The sequence below is a fragment of the Microtus ochrogaster genome, chromosome 24 (assembly GCF_000317375.1).
Source record: "Microtus ochrogaster isolate Prairie Vole_2 chromosome 24, MicOch1.0, whole genome shotgun sequence".
In the NCBI taxonomy this organism is placed as follows: domain Eukaryota; kingdom Metazoa; phylum Chordata; class Mammalia; order Rodentia; family Cricetidae; genus Microtus; species Microtus ochrogaster.
The window spans coordinates 20,498,683-20,505,279 of record NC_022024.1 but is presented as its reverse complement, the minus strand read 5'-3'; the positions used below and the strand labels follow the sequence as shown (position 1 = coordinate 20,505,279).

Here is a 6,597-nt window from a genome sequence, read left to right as displayed (position 1 = left end):
CTACACTTTGCTAACTCATCTATTAAACTGCATTTATTTCCATGTCTTTGAAATTGTGTTCCACAATATATATTTATGTGTCTGTGTAATATATTCCAAGAAATATTTTATTGCTACAGTTTACCTTTCTGTTTTATAATGGTTTCTTGAAGTATCAATGCTTCATAAGTATGATTTGCAAAAGGAAAAAAGTAACATGGTTGTTTTATCAATTTTCATGTAGCAAACATCATAAACTAGAAATGGGACATGATATAAAATGGAGCAATTTTTATAAGCCAAGTACATCTGTAAAAAGCCCATGGATGCATTCTCAAATTTTGTGTCACATTACAGCATATTAAACACAAAGATAAAAGAGTATGTTGCCTATCTATGAGTTTGGCATATTATTTCACTTAGGGATATTTTGTAACTTGTTCTAGGATGTTATTATTCTGTCTTCAAGGAAGACAGGGATGCAACATTAGAGCACTAGAGCCCTGAAAGCTCTTTCTTCTTTCGTGGTGTTTTGATCCTTTTGAGTATGGACTCTGATCACTTCTTAGAGGAGCAACCTGAAAGCATAAAACTAAATATAAAAGAACATATTGTAATTAAAAATAAATTAATACCACCCCTAACTTTGTCAGAATTATCTTCTTGTATATCACGAAATAGAAAAGAAGTGCCATCTTTGACAGCAGAATTTGCCCTGCACCTCGCTCATTTCAGACATTCTATCCTGTACATATTCTAAAAGATTGCAGGCATCTATCTGCTCAATTCCCACTGTACCATAGCACATTATACATTTCACAAGAACCTTGATGCCCTCTTAAAATAAAGCTAAACTGAGAAAAAAAATGGACATTAACATGGAGAGGAGAATGATGGGAAGAAAGGTTAAGAGGGTCCTGGTACTCTTACTACTTAACTTCTCAGTGACATGTCATATCAGCCAAGTTTGGATAAATAAGAAGCACATGAGTTTCATAGCTACCTTCCCTCTGCTAGAATATTTAGCAAATCTACTTTAATAAACTGAGAGTCATTTGTTTTTAATTGTTTTTATTTAGTTGACCAAGAGATATAGGAGATATGAGTTGTATAATTACCTACATGAAAGAGGGCTATGGACTTGGTTTTGTTACAGATGGGAAAATTTGCCATTCACTCTCTGAGTTTCTGAACTCAAGTGATTACCTAACTCTTTCAAACTCTCTTTATTCCTATGTGAGACAGATGTAGCATTTGTTATGCCACTAGATTGATTTTTTTAAAAAATATTTTTTTTCAGAATTCAGCAATTTACATTAGGATCACGCAATAGATGCCCACTTTTATTAAATTCAGGCTATCGTATTTTTACTCTTAACAGATATTTCACCCATAAAATTTAAAAATCTGGAATTCCCTATATAGGTAATGTAATGCCAATGTGTAACGCTAGTCCAAAGATCGCCATATTATGGATTCCACTTGAAAATTATTCCAGAAATATTCCTTGAAAAATAATACTATTCTCAAACAATAGGTATTCCATTATCACACCATGTAGAAATTCCCAAATCTCACCCTTTCCTGGTGAAATGGTGAAATGAAAGAATGAAATCATACATTAGGTGTGGTTCCAAATCAAAAAAAAAAAAGCTTTTTAATCACTTGACTTCTGACATACAAGGGAATAAATAATCTTAAGTGTTCCTAGATTCAGAGGGCATAGAGACAGGTAAAGAAATTAATTTAGTCTACATCTACGATCCACAGTTAAAAGAAAAGCCTCCAAAACTTGGATATGAATATCTTTGGACATTTTTTGAACTTACGCTCACTAATTGAAACAACAAATTTATACATTTCAGAAAGAAGTCCCTATACATGGTAAGAACTCCAAAACTCGCAACCAAGACTGATCATCCATGATATGTTTCCCTGAAACTTAATTTAGAACAAAGGTATACTTGTTAAGTAAATTCACAGCTGTCCTCTTAAGTTCGGGGCACGCAATTCTCATTATCTGTTCAGGTTATTTACCATCATTTCCTTCTCTGACTTTGTGGAGTGGATAGAAAATAAACTTGAGGTTTGATTTCCACCTCTGTGATGAAAAAAATGAAAAAGGTACTTTTGTGCTCCAAAATTTTCAACTATGTCTTAATACACAGGTGTCTCTACTAAGTCTGAAGAATTTGGCAGGTGAAGCAAAGACAGCAGTTTCAACTATTAGAAACATTTGACAGGCACCGAATGCCTCTGTTTATGCTGGTTACTAATGCCTGTTTCAAGAATCCAGGCTGACAAGTTAGAGAAAGGAGGATTCATACCTACTGTGCATAAACAATGCAGAAGAGAACACTAAAGGAAGACAGAGAAATAACAGCCCAATAACAAGATGCATTTCTAGAAACCAGCTCTGCTACAATAGGGATTAATGATGCTCACAAGAGAGAATCTGACAAATGTTTATAAAAAGTTCACTGAATCAAGAAAGGCAATATAAGAAAAACTGGACATTAACAAATTCATAGAAAATATTTTTAAAATAAGGACATAAATAGTAAAGCAGATAAATACAGTAAGAAATTAGATATTCAATAACAAATTTCCAAAAAAGACTATCAAATTCAGACAATTGGAAAGTAAGGAAGAAAGAAGGAAAGAAGGGAGGGAGGGAGGGAGGGAAGGAGGGAGGGAGGGAGAGAGGGAGGGAGGGAAGAAGGAAAGAAGGAAAGAAGGAAGGAGAAAGTAAGAGGTGGAAAATATTTGTGTTACTATTAGAGTTCCAGAAGCAGAAGAGAGAGGAAAGACTCAAAAACATATTGGATTTATAGGGAAGGACATTTTCAAGTATTGGAAAAGACATAGAATTACATATTTTGTAAGCTCAATAGAGTCCACATAATTCAATGGTTGGAAGAGTGAAAGCTAACAATTTTAAAATGGATAAATAACATCTTTAGTTTTTTTTTTAATTTTATTTTTTGTTTTCCAGTAGAACACATCCCCATGGCAAAAGGTGAATGCAAACATGTTCAATGTCCATCGACATTAGAAATTTAAATCTCTACCACTCTGGAGTAGTACTTAATACCCATTAGAAGGTATGTTCCCTTACCACAAGACATAAATGCAATGCGAGTGAGGGTGTGGAGGAAAGGAAAAAGACGAATACTGTTGATAAAGCTGTGAGGCTTTTGTAGACAATAATATACAAATCCCACCCAAAATAAAGTAGAAGCTGGATGACCCTGCAATCATTTTCCAAGGAAAGTAGCCAAGAAATTTGAGCATCAGTGCTTCACCTTCATGCCCACTGCAGCATGGTTCACGATAGGAAAGTCCTGGAAACAGCTTAAGCTATTTAAGTGACTTCTTGCCACTGAAAAAAACAAACAAACAAACCACTTGGAAAGAGGCTGCTTTTTTGTATTGTATGGTTTTGTTTTGCTTTGATTTTCGGCTCATGGTTTCAGTGAGTCCTGTCTGCCATGGCAGGTAATGGGTAGCAGAGCAAAGCAGACGTGTTCATGTAATAGTGAGTCAGAAGGTGAAAAGGGGAAATAATGGGGAAGCAGCATCCTTTCCCTGTTTTGTCCTCTCTGGGACCCCAGTCCTTAGGGTGATGCAGCCCACATTTACTGTGGGTCTTCCTCTCACAGCTAATATCTCTGAAAATACCTATAAGGATATACATATAGTCATATTGGGTCATAGTTTGGAAACATATATCAAAAACAGGACTAGATATCCTTGACTATGCAAGATATGGATGAGATTTTTAACATACAAATTCAAGTGCAAAGGGAACAAAGTTGTAATACTTCTTTAAATGTTACATGACATAGTTTTGGCTGTATAATTTCTTTATTACATTAGCAACATGAGCATGTCAGCTTTCCAGATTGTGGTATGTTCATATATAGAATACATTTACAAGAAAGTAACATAATTCTAGCAACACCACCTTCATCAGTTTGGACACTCAGTTCCCCTACAGCATTATCAGAGGTTTCCTTTCTCTTGTTGGATCCTCTTATCTCAAAGCCTTTTAGAAGACGAACTCAGAAAACAAATGTGTTTCCTGCTTCAGATGCTTATTCTTTTTTTTTTTTCGAGACAGGGTTTCTCTGTGGCTTTGGAGCCTGTCCTGGAACTACCTCTGTAGACCAGGCTGGTCTCGAACTCACAGAGATTCGCCTGCCTCTGCGTCATAATTCTTAGGTGGGTTTATAATTCAAAATTTTGCCTCCTGTCCTTTCATCTAAAAAAAAAAAAAAGAAGAGAAAACAATGACGTGACATTTCTGCAATCTACTGTATGTCACACATTCTGATAAATACTGCAGCTTCAAAGAATGGCACTACAGACTAAAAGGATCGACCATTGGTTAATACTGACAAATATGCTTTGCTTGACAAATTAAAAGGAATTAAATCAATTCCAAACACGGAGCAATGAGCCCAGAACTCATGAGCAGGGAGCACAAACTGGAAGCTGCTCAAGTCACCAGGCTGCAGGGAATGTGGCAGTGGGGGTTAGGAAATGTGTGCACGCTTGGGAAATTTCCAAGTCACTATACACTCAGCAGCACTGTGGCAGGGCTTTACAAAAAACTGCTTAGTAGGTGAAAGAAAGCCAGGTGGGTGCAGGTGGTAGTCCTTCTGGGCCTTTGACCATTTGGGCCTTTTAAACCGGTCCAACCAGTAGGTGTTGAGTTGGGATCCACTTGAGGTGCCAGATGAAGATGGATGCTAAAAAGAAATCCCACAATAGCTCAGCATTGAGTATAGTCAAGGGTTACTTATTTAGAGGTAGACTCACAGATCACAGTTTTCTGCTGAAACGGGGAACAGCAACCAAATCCAGCAGCCAGAAAAGAAAGAGTTTGTGCATTTTACATTGGCATTTATAGTATGAGAGGTCAGGCCCAAGTGGACAGGTGACTTAAAGACTACTGGCTGAAGGATTTCCTACAGCATTGCTTGGCTAAACTGATATATTTACACATCTACATATACATACATATATATATATCTGTGTGTGTGTATACATATATAAATATAATGCTGTCTCTGTTTCTCAACCTCACTCCTTCTTTCCCCCTTTCTTTCTTTATTTTTTACTCTCTCTCTGTGTCTCTGTCTTTGTGTCTCCCTCTCTTTCTCTTTCACACACACACACACACACACACACACACACACACACACAAATGCACACACATATACATACCACAAACACAAATTTAGCTCAAGTAAAAAGGTTAGGATTTAATTTCACAAGAATATGTGAAATACAAATAATCTCAAAAGGATATGAATTAGCACTTTATTTCTACAAGTAATTGTGTAATTCTATTATTTGTCTTATTATGAAAATGCTTTTGAAAATTACTACTTGATGGAAATTTTCCCTCTTGAACATGCTCTGAAGATCCCCTCTTTTCTCCTAATTTTAAAATTCATAGAAATTGTCTTTCCTTTCTATATAAACCTCCTCTTTGCATTTTTTTTTCTGACAATAAACTTTAAAACCAAAGCACATGGATTTCAATTCCCGGTTTATCAGCTACATAACAGAAACACAGGAAAGATGATTAAGTCTTATGAACATTTATTAATTCATAAATTGAAATTAATTTCTACTAAATTTGTCACACAGCACAAAGCATAGTAGATATATTATGTACTCAGGCAATTATGGGAAGACACTCCTCGATCTCCTTCACCATTGCTGGTCATAAATACTCTTGGCCTTTACAACATATTCTGTCACTTGTAATTGATTCTAACTTGGGACTGAGGATAAATTCTTACTAAGACTTTGGTGTTCCAACTGATATTATATTGTAGAATATAAAATCTGATTCAGTCTAATAATGCATTTTTCAAACCTTTCTATATTAACTCACCTTTTGAAATTAGATGTCACAACTTTAATATCAAAAATATATTCTCAAGTATTTTCATCAAAAATTTTATTCAGGGGCTGCGTCTGGTAGCAGGAGAAGATGGCGGTCTCCACAGGAGTTAAAGTTCCTCGGAATTTTCGCATGTTGGAAGAACTTGAAGGACAGAAAGGTGTAGGTGATGGTACCGTTAGCTGGGGCCTTGAAGGTGATGAAGACATGACACTTACAAGGTGGACAGGCATGATTATTGGGCCACCAAGGACAAACTATGAAAACAGAATATATAGTCTGAAGGTAGAATGTGGATCTAAATATCCAGAAGCTCCTCCATCTGTTAGATTTGTAACAAAAATTAATATGAATGGGATCAATAATTCCAGTGGAATGGTGGATGCACGAAGCATACCAGTATTAGCAAAATGGCAAAATCCCTATAGCATTAAAGTTGTCCTCCAAGAGCTAAGACGTCTAATGATGTCCAAAGAAAATATGAAGATTCCATGATCCCCAGAAGGACAAACGTACAACAACTGATTTTAGTGGATCTCAAACTCGTCTTAAATCAACAACGTTCTACTCATGTTAATGTCTTGATTAAATATCACCATGCAAAATACCCACACGTTAAGTAAAAGAATTCCAGCTGGTAAACATGACCTGGACAGTTGTAAGAATATATTTAATATATGTACACCTATTATGTTTTC

At 35.8% G+C, this 6,597-nt stretch overlaps 1 pseudogene; it reads left to right on the top strand.

The window, feature by feature from the left end:
• Nucleotides 1–5,972: 5,972 nt before the first annotated feature.
• LOC101984011 lies at nucleotides 5,973–6,409 on the top strand (annotated as a pseudogene).
• Nucleotides 6,410–6,597: the final 188 nt, after the last annotated feature.